The 16,740-nt window shown below is 39.8% G+C and overlaps 1 protein-coding gene across 10 annotated transcripts in view; it reads left to right on the top strand.

Annotated features, from left to right (window-relative positions):
* The window catches only part of PTPRC (protein tyrosine phosphatase receptor type C), a 65,550-nt gene that overhangs the window by 17,669 nt on the left and 31,141 nt on the right, over window positions 1-16,740 (top strand). The gene's annotated exons all lie outside the window — the stretch shown is intronic.

Genomic DNA, 16,740 nt, shown 5'->3' with positions numbered 1-16,740 from the left:
TGTATGAGAAAAGCTGTGAATAACTCAGTGGGTCTGCTAGATTGTTAAAAAGGTAATAGGAGCAATCAAACAGAAGACTAAAGCTGCCTTTTTACAAAGTTTTCATGCAGTTGTCCCCAGAGAGATTCCTGTTCACTGCTTGAAAGTATGAGGCAATGTTAGAAACCAGGATTAGTTACAATCTGTTAGTGGTGTGGGAAAGGGGGCACAGCAGTGTAACAGCACACGGGGTTTGCTTCTGTGAGCAGTGGGGAAGAGAAGAAATGGGACCTGTTACCTTATTTATTTTATTTTTTTTTTTAATGCTAGCTTTTCTTTTAGGAAAGAACTCTGCATAAAGCTTGTGAATGTTGTTTTAACGAAGAGCTGGATGATGTGGGATTCACTCAAAATTTCTGGAAGGACTTATGAATGTGAACTTACAATAAAAATAAAAAACAACTCCCTAAGCATCAGTTGCTGTGGTGGAGGTAGTCCGTGTACTCCAGTAATCATCTTTTTAAAGATGTCTCTTTGGGCTTTAGATCAATGAACCTTCAGTAATTAAAGAATACTTGAAATAGCAATAGCAGAACTATAAAAGGAAAAAGTACTTTGGATGTTTGTACTGGGCAACTCAGATCATTCTAATCCAGGACAGTCACTGGATTTTCTGTGTACAGTGTAATGATTATGGAAGGTAAGCTACAAACAGTCTTATTTCTTAGATAATAACACTCTCATACTGTGATGTACTATGAGGCTTGTGTCATTGTAGAGGCTGCTTGTGCGGTACTTTGTAGGTAAAGAAGCATGCTAAAAATGAAAGATGAGTCATTAGGGGAACTACAATTTCTGATAGTTTAGTTTTGCAAAATTCTATGTTTTCAAACTATGTAAGCTGAAGTGTTAATATTTTTGTACATTGCTACTATTCAGCTTACCTCAGTGAGGAAGTTTTACTCATTTGTGGGTTGACAGGCAGCCTTGCCATGGAAACGGGAAGGCGCTTGCTTACAATGCAAGCTGAGAGAGCTGGTTTGCTAAGTACAGACCAGTGCTTTGCAAAATGGAGATAAATTAAGGCACCCACATCCTGTGACACCATATAGTATTTGCAGGCTGCCATTTACCAGGAAATTGAAAGAAGTCCATTAGTTCCAAACACTGTTAAAACACGAAGATGCTTGAAAAGTTATGCTTGATTTCCCTTATACTCTGTACAGTTGAAAGCGTGCCTTGTGATCTAGATCTTCTGCTGATGCAACTCAGCCTCTTCCTGGTGGTGTCAGAGGAGGAGCAAAAAACAGCTCTGGCTACTCGTCTGCCATAGTAGTTTTGCAGGTGAACACATTCCCAAAATTCATAGCTAATGTAGCTCTTCTTGTACATCTTATAATCATTATTTGCTGTTAGTACCTGTGTCTGTTCTTACCCTTGTTCAAAAAATGTTAAATATGCAGCCTTAAATTATTAAAAAAGTTCAACTCTGTTCTATTTCTGGAAAACATATACATTTCAGATGAAGTTATAGACTAAGTGGAAATGGACATTTTCTTTTTATTCTTGTGTTTGGCAGGAATAATGGTAGGTATTTAAATTTTTATTTATCTCCAGCAATAAACTATTAAACAGGGCTGACTGGGTATATTTTGGAAATTACTCTGAAATGAGTAGGTTATAATCTGAAAAGAAACATAAATTTTCATTTAGCTTGCTCATTTACCTGAAGTCAAACAGTATTCCACCAGTGAAACCTGGTCAAGACTAGGAAGATAAACATAGTGCCATGGTCATATGTCACAGGCTTGCTGGGCAAGCAGATCTAAATTACTGCCTCTGTAGAAGGCTGAACCAATCTCTTTGATCTTGTCACCTCTGAATCTCAGAATTTCTGATCAAGTTAGCAGAGAGAGAGCAAACGGTCAAGGAATCCCAAAATAGGCAACCTAGATGGCTGTTCTGAAGCAACCGCAAGTTCATAGTGAAACTCTGGTGTAAGAACGGGTCAGTGTTTAGGCTATGGAGACTGGACGCATCTTTTAGATGGGGATATTTGTGCTGTGGAGGCATCATCAGAGTCATGGACCAGTTTCCTGGAGCGTGACATAAGCAGATGCGTGATGATAAGAAGATGAACAGAGCCAGGCAGGAAGGGATCAGCTCCTTGAACACAGGACCATTGCAGTTTAGAGGCAGGCTGCTGAAACTGCTTCAGAAGAAGAGAATCAGGAACTTCTAACCATCGCAGGGGTAGGGGGGGAGGAAAAAAAAAAAAAAAAAGGCAAGAAGTAGGCAATCACATATGGCTTTTGCAATTTTAGGCTTACCAGCAGAGAGTGGCATTGTCTGGTGCATGTGCAGAAGGCAGTGAAGCCCTGCAGGAGCTGCAGCTAGCTCCAAACCCCTCTCTTAGCCCATTAATGGATCAGCACTGCATTATAAGCTGTTGTGTCAGCATTAAGGCAGAGCCTGGGAAGGAACACAAGAAGATATTTTATTGGACAAAGTTACTACTTAGAGACCAAACACATTTAACAACAGTTTTGTTACTTTTAAGTGTTCAAATAATTCTTCTGCCCCTTCCTAGTGAGGTGGTGGATTGCAGTGGGTTTTATTTACTTTATGTGATATCTCTATACCTCTGCCAAACCAGCATATGAAGAGTAAGTGAAACTTCAGGATGACTAATGGGTAAACACCAACACTGACCTCTCAGTTTTGTCCCCTAAGGTCCAAAGGCAGAAACTTAACAAGACAATGGGAACCCTCCCATGGTTAAGCCACTCAAATCTAAACTGAAGTTGATTTATACTGAAATGGAAGTTTGACCATGTGGCTGATTAACTGTAATGACTCATAGCCAAAAAGGACGTGACTACAGGGTACAGCAAAGCAAGACAGAGAGGTCCCTGAACAAGCAGTAACACAACTAGCTGCAGAAGCAGGATTTTTACAACCACATTTTGTAGCATAGTGCCAAAGCTCATTAACATTGATGAGGTAAAAGATGACTTTCATTAGCAACCGCCAATAACTTAAAACTGAAAGACAAAACATGCTTGGTGATTAAGCCATTTTAGCATTGTGTACCTTTGCACAAGTAAAAGCACCTGCACTCCTGGCTGGACAGCAGATGCTCTGGCAAGAGGCCCACATTCCTCATGTAATATAGACCCTTGTTCACAGGGAGAAAGCCATGGTCAAATAGATTGTAATTGGTCTAATTTGAGAAGTTCCCCACGATACCAAGTGCAGTGGGATCCCACTCGGCCATCAGTCACTCGCGTCTGCAGAGCCAGCTCCTCCGCTACAGCCAGTTTCCCAGTCACCCATGATGGGGGGTTGAGCAGGGGGGATGTCAGCTCATGTAGGAGATGTTAGGGACCTCAGTGCCATTTCTTGCATTCTTTGGAGAACGCTTTTGTAAAAGTTCCATTTCCATTCATCAGAGAACCATATTCCTTTGGGGCAGCTATCTGCCCCAGACATCTCCCAAAATGAATTGACAGCCTTTAATTCAATTGTCTTTTATACCACCTGCTGTGGTCCTAGAGGATTGAGCTACTCATCCCCTAACAGAAGCACATTATGTCCTGGGTAGGGAGTTCCATTCTCTGGTAGCTGTGTTCCTCATTTTCTTGGGAGTTTACTAGTCTTTGTAAAGGTTTTCTTTGGCCCTGTCAACCTAAAGAAGGCTGGTGGTTTCCTGCTGTATCTGTCACTACACTATTTCAGATTGCTTTACACAGTCATCGCTGCAGATGCTGTTGGTCTGTCCTTAATTTCTTTGGGTCTTGGTTATGTAAATGCACATAAAGAACATAATTTATTTCCAAAAGGAAAGAAAGACATACCATTGTGTTAACAATGCACAATCGATTGATTTTGCAGCCGATCTTATGATGGGCAGAGCATCATGCATTCTTGACCACGGAATTTCTTACAAAAACAATCTTGTGCACCCAAGTGGGAATCCAGAAGCTTGCATTTTACTTTTTTATAGATTTTTTTAAACTTTCTGGATGTGAGGGTAATCTTGACAATTCTAACTGAAATGCTGCAGCCTGTTTGAGTCTTCAGATATAGTGGGCTCGATTGCCTTGCTAATGTTGGGCACCATTATGAATTGTCTGTCATAATTTTAATATGAATGAAACTGCCTTGAAATTTCCAGTTTTCAGTATGAAGTGTTATAAAAACAGGCGAATTGACACAGAGTTTGGCTGTAGGTGCTGTAGATTGTGCAGGGTTTTGATCATAGTTCAGTTTATCCAAGTACTCCTAACAGCATACACATCGGTGCAGAGCAGCCCATGGAAAGCCAGGTGATTCCACACTGGAGCTGGTCTACATACACCAAGTGGCAGGCAGAGAAAAGGCTCACGCTGCCTTCCTGAGCCAGCAGAGCTGAATGCTGAATTAAACGCTGTCAGTCCCCACTTCCTATTTGTATTTGTTGCTGGGGTGATATTAGGGATCTGTTACCTGCTTACACGCTGGACTCTGTAGCAGTCCTGATTCAGAACATCATCTTAATTCAAACTATAGGATTAATTCCTACTGAAGTCAATGATGAATTTGTGTGCAGAAGTGCTTTCTTGAGCAACTACCAGAAGTTTTTGTCTTTTTTCGTTTGTTCATAATATCAAATTTGTGCGGCATATGCTCTATAGGTGCTAAATAATATCTCCAAGTGTCTTAATCTACACAACTAAAAAATTTCTGATATATTCCCTTAGTTAAAAATGAAAGAGCAGTTAATTTTATCAGGTCACATGCTCATAAATTAATCAGCATTTCAACCTAATGCTGTTAAAGTATAGAACTTGGAAGAATAAAATCTTACCCACATTTGCACATACTCTGTTTTTCTGCTTCAGGTTTTCTGCCTGTCCTTACAGAAGACATTATACATGCTACTTCCAAACTGCTCTACCTATGTGCATGTGTGTATAAAAACCGATACTTGTTTTACAGATCAAATCAGATTTCTGACCTCCCACTTCCAAGTGGGAATTGTTCTTGCTATTGTCATAAGATGTGTAATGCCACTATATACATCTTTCTTATTATTAGACATCAGAAATGTTTACAGGTCTGCTGAATTTCCTGGCTTGTGCATTGCTGTGCCTATATAGTGTAAAATTATTTGGAGCATGAAATTGGATGTTCTCTTAGCTTTAGCCTGAGGGCTTTCCCTGGGTCCCTATACTTTGAAAGGTCCATAAAATTGTTTTCCTAAAGAGACTCTTGTCTAGCATCTTTATCTAGTATCTTTGATTTTACTTTTCTTTCCCAGACTGCTCACTTAAAATTTTTAAAATAAAAAATTATAATAAAAAATGGAAAAAAAGGAAAATATTTATGAAATGCTAATGAAAATTGCTTGCCACATACAGAAGATGGAAGTATAGACTGTTTATGTTCATTTTGCCTTGAATTATTTAAAGCGATACTGAAATTAGTCTTGTTCAAATCCTGAGGAACATGAGGTGTAGATTTCTCAGGTTCTTTGCTGGAATATGGCACACCACAATCCCTGTGAGCCAAGTGAAGTTCTTCCATTCTGAGCCTTCATTGTCATCTCCTGGAACGTTCGGCCTACAGTGTCTTTCAGAAAAGAATGGTCAGCCCAGGATTTAAAGCAAAATCAGATGAACTGTTTTCCCCTCTTTTTGCTTATGATTATCAGATAGATTGTTAGTTAAAGTTGGGGCTTACATCTCACGTTTGTTATAATGAAAGTTGCAAATAGAGAAAGAGAAAAAAAGGACACATTTAAAATGTAGGTAACTGCCCAGAGTTGGGCACCAAAATTGATAATCTGATTTTCAAAAGAAGAATAAAGAAAGAAAGGGGATTGAGAAACCACTTTCACTCAAAGTTTTTACTGAATTCTGGAGGAGTCGTTCGTGCTCAGCTCTCTTCTGAAATCTGTTCATTGTTGCTTCTGGTGTGACATGAAGTACAGGTACCTTCTTGATAGCGCTGCCTCAGCTTCTCTGAAGGGGCAGAGCCCAGGTTTTCCAATCCAGATTTTGAGACAGTGAGAGGCTTTTGTATGTGTGTGCATGGCATTCTGGGGAGCTTGAGTTCTAGGAGTTTCTCTCTTTGCAGCCCTACGACTGTTGCTGTTTACGCAATCAGATGGATGTGAGCGTATTTTTTTTTTATAACACTTTCAGATCCCTTGTCTGCAAACTTCATAATTTTTAATGAATTTCTAATTGCAATATGCCAGTTTAGTAGAATAGTGCCATCATCTCCACTTTGCAGGGGATGTTACAGAGGCACAGAGATGGAGGGTACGTCCAACCACTCACACAGTAGTAAAATGTGGAATCCCTGGGTAGGACTTGGTCACAGTCCCAACTTTCCTTATGCCGGCTGAGTACAAGATGGATTTCAGGAAATTTTGATTAATGTAAATACTGGTAATTTTTGCTTGCCAATAAAAAAAAAATGATGATTCCATATTAGTTTATATAGGAAATATATATAAATAGTTTTTAACGGGCAGTTTTTCTAAAAGATATTGATATGCTTCACTGAATGATTTACTTTTCAAATGATTTTTGCATGAGTAATGGTGGTAGAATCTGACCCTTACATGATGCTTCCTATCAACACCTTGTGTGTATATTTTACTGTGTTTTAAATTGTACCCTAACAAGTATACAGTTGATTTAGCTGTTGATCAGTGAATACTGTGTGTCACAATATTTTATGAACAACAAAAATGTTATTCGGTAGCACATTTGATGAATGATAATCAATTCTGATCTTTTCTGGCCTGAATGTACGGAGGAAAAAAAAAAAGTCAGGATAGTCAACAAGTAAAATCACTCTCCCTTGAATCAAAAAGAGTTTGCTGGCTGCAGCTGGCAGCCTCGGGAGGGCGAGGAAGCTGCCCAGGAGGCAGAGTTGGTATGGGAACGGTTCTCCACTGAGCTAGCTGATTTTTTTCCCCTCTGTAGCCTCTATCCTTTTAAGAAACAGAAGCTAGATGTCTGTCAGCCAGTGCTGGTTAGGATCTCTGCTAAATGCTGGAAGAAATCTGGGTCATGGGAGATGACTGAGGCTAGCAGGATAGTTCAGAGCATTGCTGCTTGGAGATGTAAGGCTGGGACAGATGTGAGGCTCTTGGAGCACAGGGACTGCTGAGGGTCCTGTTAAGCTTGGAGCAAGAAGCTGTAGAAATACAAATGACAGATCACTGGAAAATGAAATTTTTGTGGAGGGTTTGCTATAACCACATCTTTATTCTGATTTGTGCCCTTCTGCTGTAGTTAAGGATCTTTCAAAGGCTGGGGCTGTGCAGGCAGAGTAACTGAGCATAGTAAAACCCAGCACTGTCTACTGGAGGTACAGAGCAATGGCATGTGCATTACTCTGCTGTGGCATAAGGCAGCTAGTTTTCTTTAATGCTGAACTGCACAATCATCAGAGAATCAATTAAACAGTCACGTCAATCTTGTGAGCAGATAAAGTCACATCCTCACTTTGACTCCAAGGTGCTCATCTGAACCACGGGACCTGTTCTCATCAAAGACAGCAGCTGACTCCCCCCAGCCCCAGCCTTTGGATCTGTAACAGGGATGCTTCAGTAGCAGCAAGCATCACTGCAGTCCTCAGATCACCACTCCTGTGGGCCACGTGGCACCTCCTGCAAGTGTGAGAAATTTTGTATTCAGGGCACTATCTGAAATGTGTGATTTTTGCAGCAATACTGAATTACTGGGAGCTTCGCCTTGGTGAGGGGAAGAACTGTCCTGTGGGAACAGTGCAGCTACTGCCTGTGCATTTACCTGTGTGACTAAACCAGAGGTATTCTGTGACTGCAGCTTTGGAAAGACTTGTGGGGCTCTGGGCTGTTTCTGTCCCCAGCCCCTACTGCCGAGGGTCTCGACAGCCAGGTGCTGTCAGAGTGTCGGAGCAGCCCCCAGGAACACCCCGCTACACCTTTGCAGAAGTATTGAGTGTTGCTCTCTCGTGGATTGTTGCTCTGTGGTTCATCACACTCTGGTCTGGCTGGCGTGGGGCTGGTTGCCACCACTCAGCCCTGCTTGCCCTGCCCTCAGCCCTTGGCCAAGGTGAAGCCATGGCACTCCTGTGGCACCTTTATATATCCTTTTTTAAAAAAAAAAACTGCAGTGCATAAAAAAATGAAGAAGTGGTTTGTTAGGGACTAGCCATTTGTGATAGTAAAAGGATGGATTTGTGAATTTACACAGCACTAGATTGTTGTTTGGGGATCCTGTTTGTAGCATAGACTTTTTCTAAGAATTTGTGAATGCATGTATCAAGTTTTTGTTGCTTTGTTTGTTTTTTAATCTTAATATACCCTTTGTAACACTAGAAATGTTCCTTTCCTTTTCTCCATCTGGTCTGACTGAAACCTTTCGAGACATAAGTTGTCTTATACAGCATCTATAGAACATAGCACCAAGTAGTTATGGTTGGGATTGAGGAATACTGATATTTCTGCATTATAAATAAAATTAAATTAAGAGGAAGCAACCTCACCTTGAAAGTCAGATTTCCATCTAAAACTCTTTACTGGCTCAGAATACAACACACATCTAAGGTTACAAAAAAAAAAAAAAAATTAAAGGAAATGTTATGGTCTCTTTTCAGAGCTTATGTGTTTTCTTTCCATTTTTGATTGTGCTTTGATCCTATTTTGTAGAAAAGCTAAGATTTGCATACCCAGGTGATGTCAGTTGGAGACATAGATGTTCAGAGCACCTGAGTATCAACTATTTATCTCTGTCATCTGCACTCCTCCCTCAGCTGCCCCAGGCCAGTTAGCTATTTTTGTTTGGATCTTTAACATAGCAAGGGATCAGAGAAAAATATTATTACAAAAAGGAAAAGCTCATAGACAGATGTCATTTCTTGAAAGAAATGTTCATTTCTTTTTAAAAATCACTGATAACATCTTTTTGAAAATCACTGATTACAGTCCCCACTGACATAATGCTCCCAGTAGATACAGAGCTGTTGATCCAAGGACTTCATGCTAATAGATCTCTACCAAACAGAAGATATTTCTGATTTCAACAGGCTTTATATTACCAGTGGCTGAAATGCTGCTATTCATATAGTACTAAACTGTTTATGGTTTGACATTAGAGCTGATTAAAGATAGTCTAAAGAAATGTTCCCAAGTTGTTTCTGTTTTGCAGAGCAAAGGACCCATTTTCTATTGCTGGCAAAATTATGTAAAAAGTAACATGCAGCCAGGAAGAGATCGATAATACCAGATAGTGCTTTTATCTTGAAGGAACTCAGAGGTAGATAGAGAAGCAAGTCAGATATTTAAATAAACCATGGTCCAATGAGATAGTCTGAGATGAAGTAGTTTGCCCCTACCTCACACACTCACCAATAGTCAGTCAGTTCTCAGCCGCAGCCTCCTTTTCTGGTCAAAACTCTTGAGAACTGAGCTGCCTTCAGCTGTGCTCAATAGCTCCCCAGGACTAATAGAGGAGGCAATTGCAAAAACATGGGAGTAGGAACTGAGAGGACAATGTAATAGTTGCAGGTTCTTTCCTCCTTCTGCTTGCCGTAAACGATATTCATTCAGCAAATCCAGAACTGGCCTGTCTGTATCATTAAGCAGAGCAATATGGAGCAAGTGTTTCCTTCTGCTCATGGTGGATGTGGGAAAGGAAGATCAAGGAAGGTACAGCAGGTCTAGAAAAGTCATAACTAAAATTAGGGACTGGCCCTTGACAACAGACAAGTTTAGCACAGTATCAACGTGAGTCTGGCTCTTGACTTTATACATGCACAAATACTGAAAATATACAAAAGGCAAAGCAAACATTAACACAGTTTTTCTTTTGCATGTAGCACAAAATTGCCAAGCAAATATCACAGCCAATCTTCCATTCCTCATGTATAGGTGTTTCTTAATGACTGTGGATAGTAGCCAGTGTTTCACAGTTGAAATAACTGTTACATCAGGGTTTGATATTCTTCCCTCTTCCAGACAATTCACATAGTGACAAGTACTCCCTGCAAAGCAGCAAATCCCAAAGATTGCCACCCCCCACTGTATCATATTAATGAACCTGTACAACTAAAAATAATTACAAATGCAAATTTGGTGAAAAGGAGTTTAATAGGGAAATTTCATGACTGCACTAGAGAAGTTGTGGTTTAGCACTAAGATAGGTCTGATTGCTTGAGCATGCCGGTGCTATGGTAACTCAGTTTCACCATTTGGAAGCACTTAAGCTCTAAACCACAGTATGCTGCACCCTCTTCCTTTTGAGTAGGGTTCTGTAGAAGAAAAACAGAAGTAAACAGCATGAGAGAAACCACAGAGCAGCAAAGGCGTTGTTAGCTGTAGTCGTACAAGTGGGTTACTGTAGTTAAAGTCCTCCTATGAAGACTGAGGATGTCATTTAAAGTGCAGTGCAATTGATAGAAATGCCTTACTTCTGCCTGCTAAATACACAATATTCCTGGATGTTTATTTTAAGTTTGCAAGAGCTGTGTACATGGCAAAAAGTATTTCAATTTTTGCTTTTAGTTTTTGTTCTACTTCAGGTTTATGGTTTTCAGAAATTCTAGAAACCATCGGTAACAACTGCTGTTTCCATGAAATTAATATTTCTTGAGGGAAATCTGTGTTTTTATTTTTCTCTGGAAAAATTAAACTCTTAAATTTATTTTGCATAATCAAAATCAGGAAATTCCTTTTTTTAAATGGTCAGAAATATTTCATTTGATGTCAGGTTAGTTGAGAAAAAAAATTATTTCAGTATTTTTCTTGTGCTTTTCTTTTTATCTCTTCCTTAAGAGAGGCTCTGTATGTTAGCAGAAGTTATGCTTGGTATTAATTTGCTTTAGCTGATGAATGCTGACAAACTTTGAAGTTTGCACTTCCTTCTCTTTCCTGAGCTTGCAACATTGTGTTCCTCCTTGTATCCTCCAGCTATAAATTCTTCTTAATTCCATCTCTTTCTTCTGGCTGCTGCCCTTGTACTTGATTGCTGGTTAATTTGAATTTTTTGCCTTCTCCAATGCTGTAAATGCTGCTTAACGCTTATAGTTGACTCTGAAATTGAGAGGAAGAGAGACAACTCCTGTCCTGGAAGCTGGACAGCAAGGAAAGGGTCATAGATGTTGAGAACGAAGAACAAGCATTAACTTCAAAGGCCAATTTTCATTTAAAAAATAATACCACATCCTATCATATTTAGCTGTAGTGTAGGCCTGCACTTATTCCTGAGATGTGGTTTGCAGGAAGACTATGCTTTCCACAACGCAATTCAGGTCTGAGCACTGCTAGGTGTCTTGGGAACTAAAAAGCCCTTGGCTCCCCAGATACATACTTTAACCAAAGATTAGAGGTGGTAGGAAAGGATGACAAGATCAGGCTCTTAGACAATGACTGCAGTATGTTAAGGAGCCACTATGGGGGGCAAGTATTAATGAACGTGTATAAAAGGAAATATTTTGAGACATTAAAATGGAAATTATTTCAATTATCATTTTGGAGAGTCAGAATGAATGTTACATCCTGATGCCAAAAGGAAACATTTGGCATTTCTCAATCAAAACATTTTAGAATTTCTGTTAAATTAAAATTTACAGTTTCAACTTTTTATCCCTAATTTCTGGTGAAAATAAATATTGTAAATATTGCCTGTGGGAATAGAAATTCTAGTATTTATTTAGTTTTAATTCTCAGCTACAGTAAATGTATAGCATTCCTATGACTGCTGTAGGGCTATGAAGATTTTTAGCAGTTAGTTTATGGGTTACTTTTAGTGATTTTGTGGCTGCATCTTCAATGACCAAAAATGTAGGCATTTTTTTTAGGACCCTCTGAAATGTCCCAGTTACCTGAGGAGTTTCTACATGTTAAACTCATTTCAGTAGTTTGTTTCTTTGACTCAGAGCATGCAAAATTTCACATATTTTTAATGTGAACTTTATACGGCATTCTTTTAATCAATTTTCAAAAAGCAGCATTTTGTCCAGAAACTGGGAACATTTTTTTTTCTTCCCCAGAGTTAGCGATAAAGAATAAGGTGTAATTCTGCAGTCTGTGATTATGAAGGCACTTCAGCACACATAATCCTACCTATAAAATTTGAGAGGTCCTCTGTGGTATAGAATTACTCAGATGTTTAAGTGTTTGCTAGCCTATTCATAGGTCTGCCCAGATTTATTTATAAAGTAGCAATGGATCCCTTTATTTTGTGTTTGCAGCAAAAAGAAGCAGTAACATCTCTAGCCCTGATGCTCATTTACTTTAAGATCCCTTTAGCTGGTTCTGGCAGCACAAGGGAGCCTTCAAGTAGGTGTGAATTACATCCTATCCCACTTGAAGTTTAAAAATAAATCAAAGAAGGGTGGCTGGCAGCATTTTGTAAGTCTCCTTGCCTTACTCACCCTTCACCTCCCACCAGGAACTGTTCTTTTTTTGCAATTTAGTATTGGCTTGCAGTGGAGCTGACTAATGTCTGTGCTGTTTGCTAGAAGACCCCCTCAAAGAGCTTTACTCCATCTGAACAAGTAGACCACATCCTGTTGCTTTCTGTGCAGATGTGAAGAGCCCTGACCCTGCTGAAGCAGTGCCGTTCAGCTGTAAAAAGTGGGAAGACAGAATCTGGACCTACACTAGCTGCTTTGTGTGAACTGCTGCTTGGTGGGGGTTGCTGGGGGTTGTCCAATATGCCAAAGGGTGGAGAGATCCTGGGAAAAGGGCAGCAGCTCTGCAGAATCACTAAGCATTTTTCCTGGCAGAAAAACCCAGCTGCCAATGGTTTTGCAGACACAAGGCTGAGACGAAGGGTTACTTCCTCTGCCCCCTGCCCAGGTCTGGCAAAGACACACAGAGTGCAGCTGGATGTGAAGAGCCAGCTGGTATGGTACCATGCTAGATGGAACACCAAATGCACTATTAGCGAAAGGGATCCTCCTTTCCACATTTCTCTATGCTGTGTGCATCGAGGAATGCAATACTGCAGCACTCCTGTGCTCAGAGGGGACAGCCTGAGCTACTGGCATGCAAACGCAGTCCCCTGCCCAGCCCAGCAGGAAATACCATACAGGGTCCATTTTACCCACTCTGCCAATTAAGCAGCAGAATGGAATTAAAAGGCATGGTCCCTGTCATCAGCTAATGTATTTTTGCCCATATAAATATGATAATGTTTTTCGGCTCTTAATGCAGATCCAACAGTATCTCTGTCTTATCAGCTGGAGTTTCCTTTAATAACACACGCACACAGGAAATGTGTGCTGGCCCTTTCTTCTGCTTAAGAAGATCAGACCCTGGACTTACTTGGAACACAGTATCTTTTAACGTATCCTAGGTCTGAGTTGTCTTCTGTTGAGTCGCTTGGTCCTGCCAAGTGGAGAGCATTTTCACTTTATTCTCTTTCCTGGGATGACAGCAGCAAGCAGTAAGTTAGTCTATGGGTGCGACCACAGTTCACTGCAGCGGCGATATAGCAGCTCCTGTACCGCCAAATGTGACCTGTATAGCCAGCTGTCCCTGGGGTTTGAAGTGTTTGCCTTTTTTTTGTGGCCTGGTTTCTTTCACAGTTTTCCCATTTACTTTTCTTGTTGAACTTTGAAAGATTTCTCCAAAATATGGTAGTTCCATGTTTCACTCCCAGGGCCTGTATGACTTTGAGCTTTCAGGAGAAAGGGTGGTCAGCTCATCCATTTTAGGTGCATTTCTTTGACAGCCTGTCATCTCATCTAAAACCTTTCTTTCAAGCAGCAGCTGCACTCTGTCTGCCAACTGGTAGTGAGAGGAAGGGGAACGAAAGCGATTAGCCAAGCTCCCATCTCCCTGTGAGATGTGCTGGTTGTATTTTTTTGCAGGGCACCCAACTAAGGCCAGATCTGCTCCAACATTACTGATGTGTCGCAAATCTTTCGGGTAGGTCAGCAGGAACCAACTGGTGGCCAAATCAAGAGAAGGGAAAGGGAAGCTTAGAAAAGTCCTTCAGTAGTATGACTTTTTGTACACTTTAATTCTTCCACTTGGGTTGTCTGAGCCTATACTACACATATTATCTTAAAAATGTCTTATGGCTGGATGCAGTTTAAGATTTGTGAAAAGGTTTGGGATAGTTCCTATTTAAACCCAGACCAACTTGCTTAGTTTGATAATCATCAGGCTTTCATACTACACAGAATGTTTTTTGGGGGTTGGACATCCTTATTAAATTTTAAAGATATTCTTAGATTTCAGCCTTCAAGATTCCAGAGATATGTTTTAGAATATAAACATGAGCAGACAGTTTTGACTTTGAGGTTAACTTTGTTAACCTGACGTTAGCTCAGACGTATTTGTTAGCTGTGGGTCATTTGGGGAAAAATAAAGTGTAGCGATATGCCTATTGAATATTGGAGTAACACAGTCTGGTGTGTTGGGATCCTTCTTTATTTTCCTTCAGTTTATCTAGCATCTCTCAATAAGGTTATACGGGGAAATGTAGCTGCTTTGCCGTTTGAGAGGAGTTTTTTAGTGTTCTGGTGCCACCTATTGAATTCTTTTCAACTGCATCCTATTCTGTTGCTATAATAAATCATACAATGGAATAGAATCATAGAAGAGCAGGAGACTTTTAAAATGCCTAGAAGGACATAAAACTGCTGTGAAGTTCTGCCAAAATGCCAGTGCTTATTTGGAGGGAAAAAAGGGCAATCTAGGACTATTATTTTCCAAACTGTTTTAAGAAGTGATGTGCTCTAGTTGACACTGGCCTGAGCAGGGCAGTTGGACTAGACGATCTCTTGAGGTCACTTCCAACCTCGAGTTCTATGATTGTGTGTAATATTTAGCATCTGCCACTGTGAGTGAGCAATAAATCTCACGTTATATTTAAGCTACTAGCATTATTCCTAACTTTACCAGGGAGAGGATGGGGAAAATTACTTTCACGGGAATCTTAAAGAGTGAATGAGGCAACCAGAAATACAACACTGTGACAACCTTATGAGCCCTCTTTTGCTCATATTATCTTCACTTGGAAGAAGGAATCTTGAAGTATATAGTTTTATCTCCATCATGTTTGCATTAGAGATCAGTAAATAGCTTGAAAAGTATTTCTAAATGTTTCACTAATCTCTGAGCAGAGTTTCATTTAGGACTTTTTCTGCAACTCCTTTTATTCTTTTCTTGGAAACAGTTATTTAAGTGAAAGTTGATCTGCGTAGATGCTCATAGAAAGTTAGTTTCAGGCTTGAGGTATATTTAATATGCTGAACGAAAGTACAATCTGGAAAGGAGGGGGAATAATTAATTCTTCAGCTGATAAGCCAGTTGAAGAAAGAAAAATCGTATTATGGAATTTAGAGTGACCAACTGCCTGCTTTCAAACACTGAATTTAAAAAACATGAAGATACATTGAAAATGAATTGCTCATGGCAAATATGAATGAATATACATTTTAGCTTTTAGAAGGTTCCTTGGCAGTTTAATGTATACAGTTAGATTGCACAATTGCCATTAATAAATGTTCCAGTCCTTACTGGAGATTTGAGATGCTGAAGATATATTGATAGGTTGAAGATATATTGATAGGTCAAAAGATCATCTATATTTTTGTTTCTTGTCTGTAACATCTCTCAGGTTAGGAAGCTTCATCCACTAATATTTTGTAGCTCTGAGCAGTATACATGGTCCTGTGTTTCAGTGGAGATATATATAGATAAATGGGTTAACATACTAGAGCTGTTAATATAGTGGCTTCTAAACCCATGTTATTCAGTCTGTTGTCAGTCTAGTACATTTTTTACAGATTATATTATTACAATTAAGAGCAATTGTATTTTGACAGTTTCATATGATTTCAGACAAACTATAGGCAGGCCTATATCCTCATCTCATGGACCAGATTTTAGGCAACACACTTCCCCACTTCTGTAAATGATGAATGAAGTAGCTAGCTGTGCATTACTGTTTTTAGCTGAGCTTCATTTGACTTCTGTTGATACTTTTTCTTTAAAATATCAGACTACTGTCTTTTTCCAAATTTTAATTTGTAGGAAGAGATCTTGAATAATGTACAGTCCACAACAAATTCAACTGCTCACTAGGAAAGTACTTACAAGATTTTAGCTTTTGTTTACATTCATTTTTATATCATGGTTTATGCACATTTCGTGACAGTTCTGAGCATAAATTGCTCACTCTCCACAGGTGACTTGTCGTCACTGGTCGTGTTTTTTTAATGGCTATTGTTGGTCTTCTGAACTGTCCATACGGGGTGCAGAATCCATGGTGGCTATTGAGCAGCCAACACGTGTGCTGCTGCTTGTTGGATTGATAAGGAGAACGTCTTTGGAGTCCTGGGACATCTGCCTATGTTGAGCTTCTGTGTCAGAGATGAGAGACATGGTTTTGACCCTGGCACATGAACAGAGGAACAGAACATGTATCCTTCATAAGTATTGCAGTTTTTCACATAAACCTGGGTTTTTGTTTTAAAAGTTGAAGGATTTTATTTTTAAAAGAGCAGAGCTACAACAGTTGTGAAGTACCATGTAGGGAAGATAAAGTAACAGAGAAATTATAAAAACTGAAGTACTATTTGAAAAATACACGTGCCTCCCCTGCCCCCCCCCCCCCCCCCAAAAAAAAATATCCAGGAAAGAAACATAGTGGGAAAGAACTAGTAGAAAAAGGGAGAGAAAGGAAGAGCCAAACAGGTGAATGAAAGATGGTGGACAGTCACAGCAAGGAATGTGTGAACAAGTGGAAGTTTGTTCCTTGC

The sequence above is a fragment of the Platalea leucorodia genome (assembly GCF_965183815.1).
Source record: "Platalea leucorodia genome assembly, chromosome: 5".
Taxonomy (NCBI): domain Eukaryota; kingdom Metazoa; phylum Chordata; class Aves; order Pelecaniformes; family Threskiornithidae; genus Platalea; species Platalea leucorodia.
The sequence above is the reverse complement of the archived record's forward strand: the minus strand, read 5'-3'. Positions and strand labels throughout refer to the sequence as shown.